The 23,943-nt window shown below is 42.9% G+C and overlaps 1 protein-coding gene across 3 annotated transcripts in view; it reads left to right on the plus strand.

Annotated features, from left to right (window-relative positions):
* The first annotated feature begins 3,133 nt into the window (after window positions 1–3,133).
* The window catches only part of LOC121534524 (adenylate cyclase type 2), a 67,210-nt gene continuing 46,400 nt past the window's right edge, over window positions 3,134–23,943 (plus strand). Inside the window, exon 1 of one of the 3 annotated variants that reach the window (XM_045225338.1) lies at window positions 3,134–3,398. The gene's annotated coding sequence lies outside the window, so the exon portion shown is untranslated. The remainder of the gene's footprint in view (window positions 3,399–23,943) is intronic. The other 2 variants (XM_045225340.1, XM_045225339.1) reach the window with 2 other exon arrangements.

Here is a 23,943-nt window from a genome sequence, read left to right on the forward strand (position 1 = left end):
AGTCATAAGTGACATTTAGTTTTAATATGTGGCTGGACTACTTTAAAAGGGAGCTGAGTTTTTGGTTGGTTTTATGTTTTTCTGGTAATGTGTCAACAACCCCTTGCTGCAGTGTCTGGTATGTCAACCACTGATTGCAGTTCCACAACTAACCTGTAGATGGTGGCATTACTCGACTCCTTTTTCACAGAACTGGTACCAGCATACTGCATTTGGACCTTTTCTTCAGCGTCATACATTTTAGTCATTTAGTAGACGCTCTTATCCAGAGCGACTTACAGTTAGTGAGTGCATAGATTTTTCATACTGGCCCCCCGTAGGAATCGAACCCACAACCCTGGCGTTGCAATCAGTGCATTCATAAAGTATTCAGACACCTTTTACTTTTTCCACATTTTGTTATGTTACAGCCTTATTATAAAATGGATTCCGTTTTTTTGCCCCTCAATCTACACACAATACCCCATCATGACAAAGCAAAAACAGGTTTACAAATCTTTGCAAATTAAAAAAATAAATAAAACTGACATCACATTTCCATAAGTATTCAGACCCTTTACTCAGTACTTTGTTGAAGCACCTTTGGCAGCGATTACAGCCTCAGGTCTTCTTGGGTATGATGCTACAAGCTTAGCACACCTGTATTTGGGGAGTGTCTTTCCATTCTTCTCTGTAGAGCCTCTTAAGCTCTGTCATGTTGGACGGGGAGTGTCGCTGCACAGCTATTTTCCGGTCTCTCCAGAGATATTAGATCGGGCTCTGGCTGGGCCACACAAGGACATTCTGAGACTTGTCCCGAAGCCACTCCTGCGTTGTCTTGGCTGTGTGCTTAAGGTCGTTGTCCTGTTGGAAGGTGAACCTCTTCCCCAGTGAGGTCCTGAGCGCTCTGGAGCAGGTTTTCATCAAGGATCTCTGTTCTTTGCTCTGTTCCTCTTTTCCTCGATCCTGACTAGTCTCCCAGTCCCTGCCGCTGAAAAACATCCCCACAGCATGATGCTGCCACCACCACGCTTCACCATGGGAAGGGTGCCAGGTTTCCTCCAGACTTGACGCTTGGCATTCAGGCCAAAGAGTTGACTCTTGGTTTCATCAAACCAGATCTTGTTTCTCATGCTCAGAGTACTTTAGGTGCCTTTTGGCAAACTCCCACGCGGGCTGTCGTGTGCCTTTTACTGAGGAGTGGCTTCCGTCTAGGCACGTTACCATAAAGGCCTGATTAGGGGAGTGCTGCAGAGATGGTTGTCCTTCTGGAAGGTTCTCTCATCTCCACAGAGGAACTCTAGAGCTCTGTCAGAGTGACCATCGGGTTCTTGGTCACCTCCCTGACCAAGGCACTTCTCCCCCGATTGCTCAGTTTGGCCAGGCGGCCAGCTCGAGGAAGAGTCTTGGTGGTTCCAAACTTCTTCCATTTAAGAATGATGGAGGCCACTGTCTTCTTGGGGACCTTCAATGCTACAGACTTTTTTTGGAACCCTTCCCCAGATCTGTGCCTCGGACAATTCCTTTGACCTCATGGCTTGATTTTTGCTCTGACATGCACTGTCAACTGTGGGACCTTATATAGACAGGTGTGTGCCTTTCCAAATCATGTCCAATCAATTGAATTTACCACAGGTGGACTCCAATCAAGTTGTAGAAACATCTCAAGGATGATCAATGGAAACAGGATGCACCTGAGCTCAATTTCGAGTCTCATAGCAAAGGGTCTGACTACTTATGTAAATAAGGTATTTCTGTATTTTATTTTTAATAGATTTGCAAAAATGTCTAAACCTGTTTTTGCTTTGTCATTATGGGGTATAGTGTGTAGATTGATGAGGGAAAATTTAATTTAATCAATTTTAGAATAAGGCTGTAACGTAACAAAATGTGGAAAAAGTCCAGGGGTCTGAATACTTGTACTGTATGTGCACTAGATAGATCAGTGTTTCCCAACCCTGGTCCTCCAGTACCCCCAACAGTACACATTGTTGTTGTAGACCTGGACAAACACACCTCATTCAACTCATTGAGGGCTTGATGATTAGTTGACAAGTTGAATCAGGTCTGCTTGTCCAGGGTTACAATAAACATGTGTACTGTTGGGGGTACTGGAGGACCAGGGTTGGGAAACACTGAGATCGATGATCCACTGACTGTAATTTCATTTATACACATAGGAAAGTCTAATTTTAGTTACAATTACTATTTTAGCAAATATGTTAGACTACATATTTTGACGTTTTAGATAGCTGGTTAAAAAATATTGTCCTCAAAGTACAGTTTCGACCTAAATACAGTATATATGTCCTAGTCTGTGTATTTGATTTGACACTGAGGGAACACAAGTCAGGGAACACTGAATGAGTCATCTGTGCCATCACAATCTGTAATCATATCTTCTCACTGCAAGTATTTCAACAAAACTTTATTGACTCATCCAAATTGTAGTTTCTACAGCTATTCAAATCCATGAAATAAAATCCACAGTACAATAATTAAAACTCCTGGTGAATATCCTTTAAGGTATATTGCTGCTCCCTGGTGCTTTATTCCTGCACCCCTAACAGGTAAGTAACACCTCCATTAGTAGGCAAGTTTGCAAAACCACTGGGGGAACAGACCATTTTTTGTTGTTGACTTAAACCAATATCAATCAAATGTATTTATAAAGCCCTTTTTACATCAGCAGATGTCACAAAGTGCTATACAGAAACCCAGCCTAAAATCCCAAACAGCAAGCAATGCAGATGTAGAAGCACGGGAAACCTAGGAAGAAACATAGAGAGGAACCAGGCTCTGAGGGGTGGCCAGTCCCCTTCTGGCTGTGCGGGGTGGAGATTTTAACAGTACATGGCCATTAAAGCCAGATTTTTCTCCAAGATGTTCAAACGTTCATAGATGACCAGCAGGGTCAAAAAATAATCACAGTGGTTGTAGAGGTTGCAACAGGTCAGTACATCAAGAGTAAATGTCACTTGGCTTTTCATAGTCGGGCATTTAGAGGTTGAAATAGCAGGTGAGAGAGTTGAAAACAGCAGGTCTGGGAGAAGGTAGCACGTCTGGTGAACAGGTCAGGGTTCCATAGCCGCAGGCAGAAGAGTTAAACCAATAGATGTAAAGACAATCATGCAAGCAACACCAAAACCGCTATAACTATCTTCTGTTCACTCTTCATGTGGGTGTGAGGACACCGTACGCTACTTGATTAACATATTTTCCGCATTCAAAAGCAAGCCCTCAAGAGCGCGCCCAGAATGCGCACCAGGACTCCGAGATCATTTCACTCGCGGTGAAATTACAACTAAGCTTGTCTTTCAGAGTGGAGAAGAGAAGAATTCGTCCACCACGAAGTCGTCTCTATAATACGTTAATTCTACTTTTAGAGACTACTGGTATACGTTTGCATAAAAAAACAGGTAAGACTCATTCTTAATTTGGGTTTGCGCAAGTGTTTATACGATGTAAACTACTGAGAGGAATTTTCCCTTTGTGGTAGACTGCCCCAGTGTAAAAAGTTGTCACATCATTTTCTGAGCATAAATTTAGGTTGCGCATTTCGAAGTCTATTCTTTTGGATGTTGTCTATCCGTGTTACAATGTTGGGTTTTAATGTAGCCTACAAATCCCACCACATATTTTTTTCTGAACAAAACCCGGAGGCTCACCTTGGCTTTACGTTAGTACTTAGTAGAGAGGTAGTACATTGTGGGAGGCAACCAGTCTGTCTTGCGCAGGACTGCCCAATTCCGGGCCTGAGGGGCCGAAACACTTCAGGTTTTCATCCTCCTAACCAGGGACTCATTCAGAACTGGGACACCAGGTGAGGGCAATTAACTACCAGGTAGAAACAAAAACCAGAAGTGTTTAGGCCCTGAATTGGGTAGACCTGGTCTAGAGAGCAGAGACTAGTAGAAAAGCGCTTCCCTTTTGAAGAGAGTAGAATCAACTTTACCTTGTCCACTTTTTAAGTGGGGACCTACCTTTTGTATTATAGCGCCTTATAATAAATATTTGTTTAAGTACACCTAATAATCTATTCAACCTAAAATCAGTTTTGGATTTGCACAATTGTAGCCTATATTATAATAATAATAATAATGATAGGCATATTTATCAAAATATAGAGGACCAGATCTGTAGTGTCTGTGACTATGTGTCCATCTAAAAACGGCCCCATTGATTAGTAAATTATAAAGGCTATGTTTTTACAAATATGCAGCAGTATCTCTTTTAAGAATATGATTTGAAGGGTTTATCCCCTGATATTTACCCTTAGCCTTTCAGCTCATCAGGTTTCCTTTGTTTCTCAGTGGCCTGCCCATGGGAGATCAGCAGGATGAATCTTCCCCTTATTCCCTACAAAAACAGGAAACCTGAAAGCCTCCAGTGTATTTCGTCACATCATAATACAATATTATGTTACACTTAGAAATACAGTGAGTGGTGTGCATTGATTTGCCCATATATGGTCCCAAAATCTGAGAGTTTTACTGTATTTGACTCATAAAATGTTTAAATTGTTGGAAGAATGAAAAAGAACATCTGAGGTTCTCCCTCTTATTAGGCTACCAAGAAGTGTAATCAAGAGATTGAGCGGTGTTTATTTTTCTGGAAAAGAGCCTAGCTTAAAAAATACAATTTACTGGGGGTATAAGTGGGGCATTTCCTAACCCAAGTTTCTAGACCGAGTTTGTATCTCAGTCTAGCGGTACAACACTATCCCACCGTGTGACGCGTTTACCGACCTGTGCCTGTTTGGCAACGCTTTTCCCACGTCTGTGGGTATATCCGTGGTCGGTGGATAGTTCTGATTCTGCGAACAGTGCCCAGGAAATAATTAAATCAAATTGTTAGATGCTACCATCCCATCCTCCAAAGCAAAACCAAATATGGATTCCATGTTGTTCTTGCTTTGCACGTTCAGTCTGTGTTTCACACTTGTTTGTCCTAGCTAATCAGCCTTGCAATATGGGTACCATGTTCGGTCTAGAAACTGGGCTAGGCATCTCTTTGTTTGTGCTCCGGTTTGAGCTCTGATGAACTGTCATTGTAGCAGACAGACCAGGAATGAACCCAGAGCAGTTCAAATAGTCTGGTCTACAAGAGCTTTCGATTTGTGAGGAATGGATAATGGCTTGACCTTCAAAGTGGTGCTTTCACAGGTAAAGAGCAAAATGTGTGTTTACCTGTTATATAAAATCTTAAAGAACAATATACTGTACAGGTATGGACAACATGGATGCTGCTATCATCATGAAATAAATGCAAACCTGATTTGGTAAACAATAAGTAGCGCTGACATGTTATCTTTTTTTCCATGTAATTCATTTGGAAAAAACAATCATGTCTATGCATGAAGGTGGATTTAAACAGGCTTATGCAAGTTACAGTGAATGTGACAAATAAGACGGCAATATCTTGTCTCATCCTTTGCTGCACAGCTGTGTGTAACAGCTGGCCACTGCAGACTGTAGTGCCTTCAATTTGGGTCAGAATGGGGGCATTGGCACAACCCCAACAGAACCATCCTTAATCCAGATAATTTCCCTTGTGTGGTGAATTGCATATAATATATAACTGCTTGTAGCCTAGTAAGCCCAAGGTATTGATGCCATTTCAGTGTCTCTTATGTCAGACAGCTCACTCTGCGCTAGCAAAGAAGAGCCATCTGCATATAGATGTCACCAGTGCATACATTGGGCTTTGTATATGCTATGTGTATCATTTGGCTGATTTAATCACTAATCCATTGTCAGTTTGACTCACATTGAGGCAGGGGCTTGCTGCTCATGGTTAGTGAGTCAGTGTTTAGTGTCCTCGTAGTAGAGAACAGTTAGATCGGTCTAAACAGTGAGAGGTGTTTTAACATTTCCCATTGATATTGTAATTATCTATCGTGTTCTCTCCGTAATGTGATGTCTACTGCGCCGCGGTAGTTATGGAAAAGCGGGTACTTTGATAGATTTCAGTTTGATGAGTTGGGAGGGAGCAGAGCATAGCAGGCCTCCCTACATTCACTGAGGAACAAGTCTACACTGGCTGGATGATGCCCGGTTCTCCAGCCTCATTGAACGTTTTGTGTTGAATCTCTAATCATTGTTTTGCCTGAGTTGTTTTTCCTACATCATGGGGTGTTTGTCCTGTATGGCAGTCTGTCTGACCCTGTTTGTTTGCGTGTCAGACTATATTGCAGGCAAATATTCTGATTTGTCAGCAATTATTAACTTTCCTAAAATCGCAAACTTTTAGGGGCCTGATTAAAGGGGAAGAAATATATTGAAGAGTTTGTAGCTGTTGATTCCACTGGATCGGAGGAAGAATTATATTCAATTGGTTCATGGAACCTACAGTATGGGAGAAGAAGACACGATAAGGGACATGCTGTATGCAGCGCCATGTTGAATTCAACATGTTTCCAATTGGTGGTAAAGACAGTGAAGATATACAGGCAGCTACAACAGGAAGTAAAAGTGTCTGTTTGCAGGTCTCTTGAGAACGGGGGTCGCCACAATCTGTCAGAGCCACCCCCTGTGTAGTGAAACACACTCACACACTCTCCCCTACTAGCTCTCCTGTGTGGAAGACTGGTGCCACTCCTCCACCTCCTGGAACCCCTGAGAGTTTCAAATGCTCTATTTGCTCCAGTGCTCCCTCTGCTTACGTAGATTAGTGTTTCACAGAGTATTAAGGAATTTACTTTGTGTTCCAATTGATAAAATAATGAAACTTCAGCCTCAGAGCAGATACTGGCATGATGATGATTTGGCCGGCCCCGACCTGATCCGCTCTCTTATCGCTGTGTGTTGGGAGGGGCCCTGACAGACCTACCTCTCCCTAGTGCTAAAGACTTCCTTCCTCTTTCTCCTGGGGAAGAATTTGTGCCCCCCTGCCAACTCCCCTTAGCTGGAGCACTGCTGAAGCAGACAGTCAGACTCAGACGGACACACACACACACAATTGATTGTGATATCTCTTTTTCCACACCTTGTCCTCTGTCTCACTATGCCCATCTCCTTCGATCGGCCTCTCTCTCTCTCTCTCTCCCCCCATACCCTCGGCCTCTCTCTCTCTCTCTCTCTCTCTCTCTCTCTCTCTCTCTCTCTCTCCTCATCCCCTCGGCCTCTCTCGCGCTCTCTCTCGTCTCTCTCTCTCTCTCTCTCTCTCTCTCTCTCTCTCTCTCTCTCTCTCCTCATCCCCTCTGCCTCTCTCTCTCTCTCTCTCTCTCCCCCATCCCCTCGGCCTCTCTCCCCCATCCCCTCTGCCTCACTCTCCCCCCCTCCCCTCCTCCCCCTCTCTTGGTTGACATGAGGATGCTTCAGTGTGGACAGTGTGCTAATCCCTGGGAACACACAATGAGGACTAATCTGACTCATTAACTCTGACTGCAGGGCCTCCAGCCAAGGCCCTCTACTAATCCTGCTGCACCACAACCACCCACCCATCATGATCATACTGTACACATGCAACACAGACTGACAGAATGTTATGCACTCTCAGTGAGATGGACTAAAAACAATGGGTTTATTCGTTCAAAACAAAGTTTCTAGTTGAGTAATGACATGTATGTAGCAGACGTTGTTTTGGTAGAGGATTTATTCCTCAATGTTATGTCTGGTGGTAAGAAATTATTTAGGAGGGGGTTGGATGTAGGCTATAACTTATGCATTTACCATTCCATTGCTGTTGAATGCTCTAACGCAGAACATGTTTGATCTATTTACAGTGTGCCACTTGGCAAGTCCTGTTCTTCATACCTGTTAGCTGCAACATACCTGTGAGGTCAAAGGAGCGTTGGGTGGACATGACCTTATAGGTGAAGTCCCCCTGTTGTCACTCCCAGGATATCCGTCTCTATTGTGTCCTGTAAGCGTAGGAAGTTTACCCCCTAAAAAAGCAGGGCATGAGGACGGCATTATTGGGAGCAAGGTTCCTCCGAAGCAGCTAAAGGATAAGAGACCATTGGATATGATCATCTACATACTAACCGTAGGCTGTTCTTAACTCCTCTGTTATAAAAGGCCCAACTTGACAATCAACCTTTGTCTCAGACATGCACTAATGTAATGTATGCTGTGGGAGGGTTGACTTTGATTTAATGGAAACAATCACATTACCTGTAGGTCACAACACGTCACTGTTGACATGTTGAAGTTCTATTATGTACAGGAAGTGTTATTTGTTTTATTTAGATATAAACGTATTCCCATTATATTCAAATGAGTCCAACCAACAATAATACTGTATATTATGTAAACATTTTAGCAGATGCTCTTATCCAGAACGACTTACAGTAAGTAGTTAGTGCGTACATTTGTTTGTACTGGTCCCCCGTGGGAATCGAACCCACAACCCTGGCTTTGCAAGCGCCATGCTCTACCAACTGAGCCACATGGGACCCATTGCAAACATTTGTTTAATAATTTTATCATTACTGGCATACTGTGAGCTGGCACACTGACTAGAATATAGCTCATTGCTTAGCCAGGACACAACAGATAGTGGGCCGTCTGTCTGACTCAGCCTGCCATTATCACAGCTGTTGTTGCAGACTGAGCCTCTAGTCTGCTACTCTATAATGATTCAAGTCTTACTACCTCTATTCCTCAGTCAGCTACTCTACAGTCTGACACTCTTATTACGGCCCAGAACACCTGCAGTCAGCAGAGTTTGGTTCAGACTATGCGTGTTGTGTGCTGCCTTTTGTGAGGTGTGCCACTACCTACCCAGCATGTGCCTTAGTAGCCAGGCTGGCAGGCAGGCAGGCAGTCTTTACACCTCATTTACATGATGATTACCAGACCACTGTTAGCAGATTAGAGAATTACTGGATGTGATTGTTGCAACATAGGAGGGAAACTAGATGGAAGGTTTGACCTTCTTCCACTATTCCCAGCACATGCTTTGGTTGTACAGTACAGAGGTTAAGGTAGCTAAATTTGGTTGTCACATGATTTTTGGCTGTGACTCCAGTAATCAACTTGGATAATTGTTGATGAGTGCACAAATCACCACCAAACCCAAATCAAACAGGCTAATTTCCCCCTTGTCAATCTCTTGAGATGTGAACAAAAGAGACCTCAGTACAGACCTTAGGACTAACCTCTAACCAGATGGCCTGGCTAATTGCCTGGATCCATCCGAGAAGTCTGTATATAAGGAGTTGCTGAGTGTTATGATCCTGATCATACTAGATGTAATGAAGGAATGCCAGGCACTGGCCTTAATATCTCTGACTCTCTGGATTTCCCTGAATGTCATCTCTGTTCTCTCACACTCAATGTCATCACATGCTGATGGACAAGTCTATCTGAGGGAGCTGTGACTCATTAGTTTACCTCATGACAGACTTGTCATGTGGTCTTTTTAACTGTCAGAAATGGTTCAACTTTCTGAGTCTGTCAATAATATTGAGTTAGATTTTCTCAAAAGGCCGTCGGCAGTACACTGAACAAAAATATAAACGCAACATGTAAAGTGCTGGTCCCATGTTTCATGAGCTGAAATAAAATACATTTTCCATGCGCACAAAAAGCGTATTTCTCTCAAATGTTGTGCACAAATTTGTTTACATCCTTGTTAGTGAGCATTTTATCTTTTGTTTAGATAATCCATCCACCTGACAGGTGTGGCATATCAAGAAGCTGATTAAACAGCATGATCATTTCACAGGTGCACCTTGGCTAGGGACAATAAAAGGCCACTCTAAAATGTGCAGTTTTGCAACACAATGCCACAGATGTGTCAAGTTTTGAGGGAGCATGCAATAGGCATGCTGACTGCAGGAATGTCCACCAGAGATGTTTCCAGAGAATTGAATGTTCATTTCTCTACCATAAGCTGCCTCCAACATAGTTTTAGAGAATTTGGCAGTACGTCCAACCGGCCTCACAACCGCAGACCACGTGTAACCACGCCAGCCCAGGAGGACCTCCACATTCGGCTTCTTCACCTGCAGGATCGTCGGGGGTATTTTGTCTGTAATAAAGCCCTTTTGTGCGGAACAACTCATTCTGATTAGCTGGGCCTGGCTCCCTAGTGAGTGGGCCTGGCTCCCAAGTGGGTGGGCCTATGCGAAATCCATAGATTAGGGCCTAATGAATTTATTTCAATTGACTGATTTCCTTAAATGAACTGTAACTGAAATTGTTGCGTTTTATAGTTCAGTATAGATAAAATAGTTAAAATTCCCCCGAAGCAGACCCATAGTCTGAGGATGTGCTTTCTTTTCAATGCTTCCAAACAAAATATTAGTTTGCATGTGCCAGGTTTTCTTTTCCAATAGGCTTTAGATTCAAATTCAGATAAATGTTTTACCAAAAATATCAAATCAAAGTTTATTTGTCGCATACACAAATTTGCAGATGCTATCGCACGTGCAGCAAAATGCTTGTTTTTAGCTCCAAGATGTTTGGATGTCAAAGTGTGTAGCATTGCAATATGCAGTATAGCAGCTGTTACAGATTTCATCCAGCTAGTATTAACCTGAGCCTCTGTGAGCACCGGCAGTCTCTTTTGAAGAGCTGAGGAGACTCCCACTCAGTGAGACTGTCTTGGGGGCGTATAGGCCTATTTGAATCCTATAGACTAAGAACCATATATTTTGAAATTTTTTGTCATTTAGCAGACGCTCTTATCCAGAGCGACTTACATTATCTTTTTATTTTTCATACTGGCCCCCCGTGGGAATCGAACCCACAACCCTGGCGTTGCAAACGCCATGCTCTACCAACTGAGCTACATCCCTGCCAGCCATTCCCTCCCCTACCCTGGGCCAATTGTGCGGCGTCCCATGGGTCTCCCGGTCGCGGCCAGCTACGACAGAGCCTGGATTCGAACCAGGATCTCTAGTGGCACAGCTAGCACTGCGATGCAGTGCCTTAGACCACTGCACCACTCGGGAGTCCAAGTGCATTTTGAAAAAAAAATGATAGACTTGATTAATCATTATAAAAAGTATGGCAAGGAAGTATGAAATCAAATACTTGCAAGCATAATTGATAGGTGTGACTACACAATCTTTCAATAATGAGACTCTTGATGTGGTATACACATTCCAAAAAAGATAAATATTTGACCATATCATAATTTTTGTGGTTCTTCGTTGCAAGGGTTCATTTGTTTCTCCCGTTTGAAGTGGATGGGTGTTATCGTGAGATGGTGCTTAGAGTTCTCCATCCCATCAGTGGAGAAAGAGCTCTTCTCATTATTGTCCAGTTAATTGTTCAATTTCCAGGAAACCACTGGAAGCCCTTGTGAAACCACTCATCAGAATCCACCATAATGCAGCTGGGCGATTAAAACATTCCAACACGAACACACACACACACACTCACCCACTCCCTAAATGGTGGGATGGATAAAAGTCCACAGTGTGCTTGTGTTTGCAATTAGCTACAAATACTTCTAGATATGCTCTAGAGATGACAACTATATGCATGTGTGTACAAGTTGTCTGAGTCAATGTGTGTGTATACACTGTATGCGTGTTTCTGCCTAGCGTGTGATTGTGCGTGTGGGTGGGTGTGTGTCTCTGTGTGTGGGTGTTATTCTCTTTTTCAATCTTTTTATTTTTTTGCCGCCTTTATGCTTGTGGCTCAAGGACGTTGTGTTATGCCTATGACAGCGCCCCAACTGGATAAGTGCCATTGATGATGCCTAGCCTTTCACAGCTCACCTAGCTACAATATTTTAGCTGAAAGCAGGGTGTCCTTTTTATCAAAGACAATGCCATTTGGGGACTAGTCAGAGGCGGTATTTTGAGTTCTAACAAATAAGTACGAATAAGTGGGGTGACTTCATCGCCATTACTGTCCCATTGGAACAGAGGGTTAGAGGGTGCGGTCCTTGGTTTGGTGAGTGTTTATCTGAATACTTTGCTAATATGGAAGTGCAATGCGTTGCTAATGTAAAAGACGCAAGCTCTCATTGTTACGAAGTGAGTCTAACGATGCAATATTATGTCTTACAGGTTGTGTAGTGGACTTGGACTGTAATGTATTATTGTTGTTATTGTACGGATGTACTGTATGCTCTCTCTCGAATGTGTGTTGCTTGTGTGCCACAGCGAGGTTTGCAGTAGCTGGAGGGACGGTTGCAGACTGGAAACGTGTTCAACAGACCCTCATTGTGCTCGGTTAGTTAATGACTGATTTTTCATGATTGGGTCTCTGTTTGAAGAGAGGTTGTTGAGGACCTGTCTGGCTGAATAGTGAGGAACACACTGACCCTAAGCTGGAGGAGGCAGGAAGGGATGCAGGGATCGGATGGACTTTGGCTGGTCTATTGATTTGAGAAGACCACACCACAGTGAGCGAATGGATGCTTTTGTGTTTTGCCTTGCGAGCAACTGGATCTTCTAGGTGTGGGGCAGCGGCCACATACCATCCTTTTGTTATGCTGTCCGTCACACAAGGACCATGGCTGTCATCAATTGTATGTGATGCACTGGCCTCTACCTGACAGTGGAGAGACTAGAAGAGTCTTGGTTTCAGGTGAGGTCCGAGGTGGATTGGAACGTCTACATGAAATACCTAGTTGGTTTGATGAGTAATGTATGTTCTGTCTTCCAGCTCAGGGTTTCCCAAACTCTGTCCTGGGGCCCACCCTGGGTGCACGTTTTGTTTTTTTCTCTAGCACTACACAGCTGACTCAAATAATCAAAGCCTGATGATGAGTTGGTTATTTGAATCAGCTGTGTAGTGCTAGGGCAAAATCCAAAACGTGCACCCAGGGTGGGCCCCAGGACAGAGTTAGGGAAACCCTGTTACAGCTGACAAAGCACAACCTTTAAACTGATGTTATGAACTTTCATAGCAACAATGATTAGCTATAGAAATGGCCTTGCTATTTTGATGAAAGAATCCCCTGGCCTATGGTCGATCCCCTTTTCAATGTATGAGTGTTGTAGGTTCCTTGACCCTTTGGAGTCCCAAGCTTATTGTAACTTACTTAAGCTAGACCCATGTTCTGTCCTCTAGTCTAGCTGACAAAGTACAACCTTTAAACTGAAGTTAGAGACCAACAGAGTAAAAAGGATGAGCAATAAAAATGGCCTTGATATTTTTCTCAATGTATGAGAACAATGTAAGATTCTTTGACCTTTTGGAGTCCCAAGCGAATTGTAACCTTCTGGTGTTCTAAGCCTAGTGTAACATAGTTAACCTTGGTGGGCTGAACTGAAAATGACATGGTCCTTGTTGCTCTGGTAATGACATCAATCATTGCTTTCACTGACATCATTTGTCAAAGACTGAGGCTGACTGACTGTTGCAGCTGTTGAAGCTTCCCTTTATGAAGATGTCCTTGCCCTGTTGTCAGGGAAATGAAACACGGTTGTCAAGGAAATGAGACTGTGTGTGGTTGACTACGGTGTAAGGTTCGCCTTGGCAAGACTTTATTTTGATGCAAAAGTAGACCCACATGCTTGGATGCAGTGTGCAAAAGCCATCAGAATTCATTTGGAGATCCATTTTTCCCATTGTTATCTGATTATGCATGTGAATTTGTGGCTTTTTTGACATTTCCACTCTGTAATACAATTAACCATCTCTCTGTTGTTTTTTTGCTTCTGAATGCAAGAATAAGTGGGGTTAATCAGTTCCCTAAATGTGCTTTGTGTGTGACTGTGAGAAAAAGAGAGAGCGAATGAGAGACAGAGAAAGGGGGGAAAAAAGAGGCTTTGTTGCAAATTAAGTTTGCTCAACCTTGGTTGCCTTGATGCTGTTGTCTGGGTTTCTATGTTCTTATATTAGAGGCATTTAAATGCTGTCAGAACCACTGCCAGGTAATCCACAGGTGGTTGAGAAAGGGAGAGAGCGAGGGGGAGAGATGCATGTTATTACAACTCATACAGTATGTACATACCTCAATCTTTCCATGACATCACTACTACTGTAGGCATGGTTTTCATTCCAAACAAGCCCTACTTATGAGAGGTGATAAAATTAGGAAGAGGACTAAAACAACTGTATTGAGGGTAATGTATGCTACTGCTCTGGTGTGTAAATGAATGCCATGAGAAGGATAACACCCGTTTCTAAAAAGGAGAAACTGCTAAATGGCACAGAACCCTCCAAATTAAAATCTGAATTTTGAAGCCAGTTCCACTGCTTTTTTCATTCTTCCCCTCTAATCAGGCACCGGGACACCAGGTGGGTGCAATTAATTATCAAGTAGAAGAGAGAACCAGCAGGCTCCGTACCTCGTAGGGTAAGATTTGAATACTCCAGGCATAGAATAATGGCTTTTTGTGTGCCATTTTCAAGTCGGCATCCTGTTTTTAATTAGACAGATCTGTGAAGCGAAAGAGTAAGTGAGCATATGTGTGTTTTTGTAGTTATCTAACACCAGCCGGTAAGTGAACCAGTGAAGGTTCTGGACAATGGAGCTGTGTAATCCTGTGAAAGGAGGAAATTCCTGTGGCGTTCAGGCTGACCAAACCTCCATCCTCTGAGACTTGGCTGCTTTTAAAGTGAGCTCGGTTGCTCATTGATATACTATTGCCTATTTCCTGGAAAGATGTTTCATTGGGACACTCCATTGTGTCCTCCTCCCAGAGTGCAAAGAACCTTGGCGTGACCCTGGACAATACCCTGTCGTTCTCCGCTAACATCAAAGCGGTGACCCGATCCTGCAGGTTCATGCTCTACAACATTAGCAGAGTACGACCCTACCTTACACAGAAAGCAGCACACGTCCTAATCCAGGCACTTGTCATCTCCCATCTGGATTACTGCAACTCGCTGTTGGCTGGGCTCCCTGCCTGTGCCATTAAACCCCTTCAACTTATCCAGAACGCTGCAGCCCGTCTGGTGTTCAACCTTCCCAAGTTCTCTCATGTCACCCCGCTCCTCCGCACACTCCACTGGCTTCCAGTTGAGGCTCGCATCTACTACAAGACCATGGTGCTTGCCTACGGAGCTGTGAGGGGAACGGCACCTCCTTACCTTCAGGCTCTGATCAGACCCTACACCCAAACGAGGGCACTATGTTCATCCACCTCTGGCCTGCTAGCTCCCCTACCTCTACGGAAGCACAGTTCCCGCTCAGCCCAGTCAAAGCTATTCGCTGCTCTGGCACCCCAATGGTGGAACAAGTTCCCCCACGATGCCAGGACAGCGGAGTCACTGACCACCTTCCGGAGACACTTGAAACCCTACCTCTTTAAGGAATACCTGGAATAGTATAAAGTAATCCTTCTTCCCCCACCCCCAATAAAAATACATAATAAGTTGAATGCACCAATTTGTAAGTCGCTCTGGATAAGAGCGTCTGCTAAATGATATAAATGTATCTTATCCTCTAGTGCAGGACTGCCCAACCCTGTTCCTGGAGAGCTACCGTCCTGTAGGTTTCTGCTCCAACCCTAATCTAGCACACCTGATTCTAATAATTAGCAGGTTAATAAGATGAATCAGGTTAGTAACACCTGGGGTTGGAGCAAAAACCTACAGGAGGGTAGCTCTCCAGGAACAGGGATGGGCAGTCCTGCTCTAGTGATTTAACAGCACCCAGTCAAGGTCATACCACTGAAATTAGTCATTACCGTGTTGATATGGGATACTACTAGAAGTAACACTTGGAGTGTACACTTCACACTTGTATGATTTTGGCTGAGAAACACTGAGGAAGGGCATCTGGCAATGACTGGTGTTGAGGCGGAGGAGTAGGCTGGTGCCACCTCCATTCTCCAGCCCCACCACGGTCCTCAGTACACCAGACACACCCAGCTATAGGGAGTAGCCTCTCCTTTAGCTCAACTCTCTACCGCATTAGGAAACTCTCCACCAGGAAGGGTGCTGGTCGCTTCAGACATTCCTGACTGTGTGGTTTCTAGACTGAGTCCTTTTCGGTCACATTCCTTGGTACATGGTGGTGAATACAGGAGGAGCTTTAAAAAAAAAAAAAAAAACTGTAACCCTAGCTCTGCACATATGGGCTGCCCGCTGGCCCAGACAAGGGGTGCATTGAGAGCTGTGCGAGACTCCGTGGCGACAGGAGATATAAAGTAGTGTAAGGCTCAAGACCTGCGAGGAAATCTGGATATATTTGTGTAGATACGAAACTCCATCCTAGCATCCGGATGTTCAGTGATAATTCACTGGCAGGCACAACGAAGGACACAGATGCAGACAAAAGAGGCTGTGCCCTAATCAACAATGATGACAGGACTCGTGCACATTGGGGATGGGGAGGAAAGGGGGATGCATTAGGCATTAGTCTTCTCCCGGCTCCATCCACATCCACTCCAGTGGTCCTCAGAGGAGGCATTCAGGGTAATGAGAGCTCCCTGTGGTCCCTGTGGTCACTGAGCTGCTCCTGCGTCACTCCTGCTGTCTGGTTGGTTGTTCTCCACAGCACAGCTGTAATTGAGAGCTTAACAGTGTGCGCTCTCTGCTACACTTAAGGCACATACAAAGTTGCCCTCTCCAACGTCGTCTTTTGGAGCTATTGTCATCAGCGGGAGATCACAATTACAGTAACTGGGTGAGGCTGATTCTGGTCCACCATTTCACAATTTCTCTAAGTAATCCACTCATCCCCACAGTAGCTATGAGAGCCTAGGCTAAAGCCTCATCGGGGTGAGACTGGGAGACTGGGAGCCCTTGAGTGTTGACATGGATCCCCTTTGGGCGCTGTCATCTGTCCACCCCTGCTCCCTTAGCCCTGCTCTCTAGCCCAGCCCTCTGGCCCTGTCTGGAGGGTGTGTGTTGGAATAGACTCTCTGGTCTGGTCCTCAATGGCTGGGACTAGAGAACTGGAGTTGGGCCAAACAGCTGCTGCTAGCTTTGAGTGTTCTGGCTCTCTGGCAGACAGGGTGACCGACGATCACACCCTGCTGTCAAATCCCCTCCACACACGACACACCCACGTCACATAGTTTTTAAAGTCTCCCATGCTGCATGCACACATAAGCTGCCATTTACACACTCCTTTCAAACACACGCACATACACACACAAATCAATGCACTGACATGTTTGGCATCAACTGGAAGTAACTATTCTAAGCACTGCCTCAAGCCCTCACGGTATGCTCAGAATGAACACTGCTTTTTCCGATAGTGTTCTGATTTACTACACCGCATAGGTACTCCTCCATTGTAAAATAAAATATTTTGGAAGCTATAGAAATGCATTTATTAATGTCTACAGACACCTTTAATGCATAACATTGAATTAAGTGAACTGAACATGACAATTTAAAATAAAAACATATTCCTTAAAATATATATTTTTAGGGGTACCAATGTTATTGACCCCACTACAACAAAGAAATGCTTAAAATGTAATGTTGGCCTTGAGAATTACTGTAGAATTCCATTAATTCCTATGGAGGACTACTCCTTCTGGGGAGTGCCAATGTGGTGATCGGAGGCCTCAAAGTCTCTCATTGGCCATTTACGTAGCATCCACAGTCCAGGATTTCTATACATCATTGGTTCAAATACTATTTAGGGTATTTCAATTACTTTCAAATACATTTCAAAGTAAGTATTGGAATATGTTTTTTCCTTTGAAAATATAAGTAGTTGAATATTGGCATGTATTTGAAAATACTAAAATACACAGACAAGTGTATTTTCAAATACAAATATTTAAATGCACTATGCAGAAATTGCTCCGCCATTTCCTGGTTGCTAAAATTCTAATAGCCTAATTTCAGTTTGAGACAAAACAAGCAGTCATTGTGTAGTGTATCATTGTACCATCTAATCCGCTGTGAAATATATTTTCCATAACCAAAAATATTGTATTTTCAGCTGTTTGAAGCTGTTGTTCAAAACCGAAAGTAAAAGACGCAAAAACTAAACTTAAGAACAGGGAGTATAGAAATAGTGCACATAGAACAGATCTACCGCTTCTTAGACTTACTTTCAATGAGAATGAAAGATCTGTAACTCTCATTCCTATGGGAATTTGGCCGGGTCGCCCAAAAAGTTACATATTGTAGCTTTAAACCCTGGACTGTTTGGTCCTAGGGTAATATGAAATAATGTATTTGGAGTATTTGAAAATAGTTTCAAATAGTAGGCTATTTATAGGCCTACTTCAAACAGAAGTGTTTGAATCGCTCAAAAATACTCAAATACACAGAAAATATATATTTCAAATGCACATTTATTTGAACCCAGGTCTGCCTGGTGATAAAAAATAATAATTTCCTAGCGCTTTTCAAGCACCGAAAGACGCTTGTACGATAAGCCCACCTCTTCTCACGACAAGGCACCATTTAACTGATGTGAACTGTCTGTATATGTAAAGCCCCAGAACGAGGACAGATGTGGCCACCAGACCCACCCACAGGCAGCGTCTGCCTGACCCAGAGCCCAAAGACCCTCAGCTGCTGCTGCTCTGGAGGAATTACTGGAGGATTAAATTTTTTGATTTGTGGTGAAGCTGTAATCCACTAGCCTGGCTAAACCAGACTGAAAACTACAGCGGCTGAGTGTAGCGGCGTCATAGACTTAGGAATTGGAATACTATAGTAATTTAATAGGATCTCAATGAGCGGCGTTCTGTCTGTTTTAACCAGGCTAGTAGGTCTAATCCACATGCCGTCTCTATTAGAGACTAAACCTCAGGACCGTCTGTGGAGAGGCTGTGGGGTGGCGGGGCAATGAGAATATGAGCTGTGTGTGTGGAACCTTTTCAAATGATGGGCCTTGTGCACTAGTACTAGGAATTAAATAGTATGGTGGGATGGATGAAGTCAGTCTGTGCACAGACTCACAGGGGGAATTTTTATCCTCTGATCTAAAAGCTTTAGTCTATTGTTACAGTAATGAACTGCTGCATCTGAACATTAGATTGGTCAGTCTTTACTGATTTGATATTAGTGCGGCTCAATGGATGCTTTGTGGTAACGGTTTGTGGGTGTGTTACCAAGTGTTGCAATAGTAATCAAGGGCTCTTCAATTATTGCGTAACAAACCCTTTGTTAATGTGATAAAGAAATCACATCTGTGAAAGACTGGCTGGCCTTAATTTGATATTGATTACAAACGATCTCACCACCCTGTTCTACAAACACTATATCTAGGAGAGAGGTTATTTAAAGAAATATAAATGGCCGCGGAAAGATGTGAATTTTTCTCCCCGCGCTGCTGACGGCTATTTTGGTTCACTCATACAGGAGTAATAAATACTTTGGTGAGATTATTAATTTTTTCAATACATTTTTTATTTAATCCTGGTTAATCTGGGTGCTGCCTCAGCACCCCTACTTCCTGCGGCTATGGCCGTTTTATTTCCAGCTGTGGGTTTTAGTAGAGCTGGGCAATATGGACAAAAATCCATATCCCGATACATTTACTGAATTATCACGATAACGGTAAATTAAACGATACATTTATATTCATGTGCACCACAGTTAGTTTTTTATATTACTTTTTATATGAGTAGTTATTGAAACTACTACTACTTTTAATGTATCTATCAATTGTCCCATTAACAATCACCCATATTAGGAAACTTATTTCATTTAAAACCTCACTGTTTCTCTAGAAGGGCCCTATAGGTTATTTATCATAATCAACTAAATCAGCCAAATGCCCACGATAAGTGGTCGGTATCGATAATGTTCGGTTTATTGTACCAGCTCTAGGTTTTAGGTCAGCCTAAACTTAGTGTTAGTATGGTTTCAGTTTCCATGCACAGTAGGTTATGTTTAATTGTCCCAGAAGAGCATTTTTGTTCAATGCAACACTAAACATCATAGTTGGTCATAAACACAAAAAACATTCCAGTATTCTAGGACCGGAGTATAGTCATATATTATGAGCCTGGCTTCATGTTCAGGAGAGAGCAGATATAGGCCTAGACGTTACCCACACAATCAAAGTGCTGCTGCTATAGTATGCAGTGGACTCCTATATGCTTATGGAAAGTCCCGCTTGCCCAGTTTGCAGCTGTGTAAAAATAGTCTATACAGTAGAAAGCACATACTGTATGCATAATATTGATGTCAGGTATATTCGTTCATGTACTCTTAGTTCAGTTGTGACTGGTTCACTAACTGACTGACTCATATGAGTCATTGGAACATTTACAACAACCAGGTTATGACTGATCAGTGTTCAAAACATGGACCAGATGGCAACTCCCTTAACTGTATGGCACTATGGAAAATTACCCTCATTAAGCCTAGCTGGTGCTGAAGCTGGTGTCTCCCTACCTCCCTACAATACCTCAGTAGCAGAGGTCAACACTGTCTAGATGTCAAATCTACTTAAGTGATAATGCCAGAGAAGCCGGTGTTGTTGCAAACCGTGCCAATATATCCTCTAAAAACCGGCTTCGAGGCCATTATCACTTTTATACAAGGGTTACCAACATAATCAAATAATGATTGACTTATTTTCATAAACGTTATTTTGATGAATTTATTAATACTATTTATTTATTCATACAATGTTTGTCGGTTTAGTTGCCAGAGACGCAAGCCAGTCGTTAAGTATTTTTGTTCTAAATGTTCCGTTGCCATGATGGCTGGCAACGTTCTTGTCGCTTGCTAGCTAGTCAACTTTGGCTAACACAGTCACGTCAAACAGTGCAGCCAGAATAGAGTAGCTGCATTTGCGTTTGTTTAAGCTGTTTTCTAGTGTTTTTTTGGGGGGGGATACATCCATAACAATGAGCTAATGATGTGCGATTTCGCCTGGCATAGAACATTTGCTCTGTTGCCAGGCCACTGTTCAGAAGAGATAGCCAACAACACAGCTAACACAATCACTTCAAACTGAAGCTGGAATGACACCAAACTAGCTGCATTTCGTGTTTTTCTATTGACATTTCTTTGTATATATCCATAAAAACTATGCTGATCCATGATTTCGACTGGCTGAGAAAAGCTGCCTGTCTGTCTCGTCCCGACTCCTGACACGTTCATTACCATAGGACAGCTGGAGATTGTTTCGATATTGAAATTCAATGTTGCAAATGTCGGAGAGACAAGGTTATTACAAATCTCCGCTGTTGAAACTCAAATGCTAGTCTAAAAGAAATGGGAGATAATGTCTTGATGCTTTTTTACAATGTATATCTAGAATATAAATTGCCTGGCTGAGCTGATGAGACAGTGGATTGCACAGTCAGATGGAACAGAGTAAATAGGCGTTTCAACATCATAGATTTAGCCAGTGGTATCTTGTGGAATAGACACCGGCTGAAATGCGGTTTTAACCAATCAGCATCCAGAATTAGACCCACCCGTTGTATAATCTACGGTATTGTACTGCAATGCACTCTGCTCTACTCTGTTGGGATTATTTAAGGGTTTTGAGTGTGTAGTTAACAATATTTATATTTCTATGATGTACTCACTGAGATTTCTCTGAGGCGGTGTCAGTAGTTCATTGGCTTGCGTACTGAGTGATCATTATGGCTCCATGATCTGTGCCGTGGTGGTGGAGGCAGGGCCAGGGAGGGCCATGAGAGAGGCCCAGAGCCAGACCCTAGAAGGCTGCTGTGATGGGAGGGCCTGGGTTGGGAGGTCCTGGGCTGGGGCACTTTGCCAGCTCGCCTCGGCCTGGCCTGGCTCGGCTAACAGAGGGGTTATGAAACCAGAAATAGGGATGTGGTTGGCTGCACTGACTGGAAACAATGCTCTCTTCTTTCCTTTTCATATTCTTTCCTCCTCCAGTGTTTTCTTTTTGTCTCCATTTTAGAAAAATGCTTTACTCGCATGCACAGTGAGCTATAGATTATTCAGTATGGGAAGGAGGCACACTGTTATGATGTTGTATGTGCAGGCAGTGGTTCTCATCATGACCATAACCAGCTACTTCTTGAGAGAACAGGAAATGACCCAGTATGATTGATTGAATCTAGATATTGGCTTTTCTGTGTCTGTTTTTTAAATTATTTATGTTCTATTAATATCACAGTCCAGGACCATTCATTGTGTTTGTGTCATGTAACAAAATGGATGGCTCCACTTGTGCCAATGTGACACAGCGTTTGTGGAAGTGAATGTGAAACACTTGTGTGTGACAAGCGCCCAGCTTCCGACCCACGCTTTCGATCTCGCCTGCACTTCCTGTGTTTATCATAAACAAGCTATGATAAAGTAAAGAGCTGAAAACAGCCTGAGATAACATCCTGTTAATGTCATTATCTTTCAGCAGCTCTCCCTGCTGCACCAAGTTAATTCAATACCACTGGATGATGCTACTGGGGGTGAGGGCGGAGAGAGGAGGGGGGGGGAGAGGGGAGATGGGGAGCCTGATCTAATTTGACAACAGTGCATTACTGTACATATTTAAATCAGCTGTGAGACAGTGCAGACAGGGTCCTGTTGGGTGGTGAGTTGGTTGACTCTGGTAGCCTGGTTAAACGAGACTGAACACAGTGCCCTGAGTGAAATGCACTTATTTGCTTGATATACAGTGCCTTCAGAAAATATTCACACCCCTTGACTTATTCCACATTTTGTTGTGTTACAGCCTGAATTTAAAATGGATTAATTGGCCTACACACAATACCCCATAATGTTAAAGTGGAATTATCTTTTTAGAAATTTGTACAATTTAATAAAATATGTAAAGCTGAAATGTCTTGAGTCAATAAGTATTCAACACCTTTGTTATGGAAAGCCTAAATAAATTGAGGAGTAAATATTTGCTTAACAATTTGCATGTTGCATGGACTCACTAGTAATAATAGTGTTTAACATGATTTTGTAATGACTACCTCATCTCTACCCCACACATACAATTACATGTAAGGTCCCTGAAAACAGATTAAATTACAAAGTCCAGGGAGGTTTTCCAATGCCTCACAAAGAAGGGCACCTATTGGTAGATGGGTAAAAAAAAAGTAGACATTGAATATCACTTTGAGCATGGCGAAGTTATTGATTACACTTTGGATGGTGTATCAATACACCCAGTCGCTACAAAGATACAGGCGTCCTTCCTAACTCAGTTGCAGGAGAGGAAGGAAACCACTCAGGGATTTCACCATGAGGCCAATGATGACTTGAATACAGTTACAGAGTTTAATGGCTGTGATAGGAGGAAACTGTGGATGGATCAACAACATTGTAGTTACTCCTCTATACTAACCTAATTGACAGAGTGAAAAGAAGGAAGCCTGTACAGAATACAATTTTCCAAAACGTGCATCCTGTTTGCAACAGGGCGGTAAAGTAATACTGCAAAAATAAATTGGCAAAGCAATTCACTTTTTGTCCTGAATACAAAGTGTTATGTTTGGGGCAAATCCAATAGAACACATTACTGAGTACCACTCTCCATATTTTAAAGCATAGTGGTGGCTGCATCATGTTATGGGTATGCTTGTAATCGTTAAGGACTGGGGATTTTTTCTGGTAAAAAAGAAACGGAATGGAGCTAAGCACAGGCAAAATCCTAGAAAACCTGATTCAGTCTGCTTTCCAACAGATACTGGGAGATTAATTCACCTTTCAGCAGGACAATAACCTAAAACACAATGCCAAATATACACTGGAGTTGCAAACCAAGACGACATTGAATGTTCCTGAGTGGCATATTTAGTTTTGACTTAAATCGGCTTTAAAATCTATGGCAAGACTTGAATGGCTGTCTAGCAATGATCAACAATGAACTTGACAGAGTTTAGAGAATTTTGTACCATCCAGGTGTGGAAAGCTCTTAGAGACTTACCCCGAAAGACACAGCTGTAATCACTGCCAAATATGATTCTAACATGTATTGATATTTATGTAAATTAGATTTCTGTATTTCATTTTCAAGATTCTTCAAAAAGAATAAACAAAGAGAGAGTATATGACACGAAGCAAAAACAATCACACACAACATATTACAGAACAGTTCAGGGCTAAATAGGGGTGGTGATGAGATGATGGTTTCCATTCCAGTGTTGCCGAGGTGGTGCGCTCAGACCGGTGGCTCAGTAGAACGGTGAATCAGAGTGCCGGAGGGGAGCAACGGGAGGAGACGAGACGTGACAGTACCTCC

Source organism: Coregonus clupeaformis, chromosome 15 (genome assembly GCF_020615455.1).
Source record: "Coregonus clupeaformis isolate EN_2021a chromosome 15, ASM2061545v1, whole genome shotgun sequence".
Classification (NCBI taxonomy): Eukaryota; Metazoa; Chordata; class Actinopteri; order Salmoniformes; family Salmonidae; genus Coregonus; species Coregonus clupeaformis.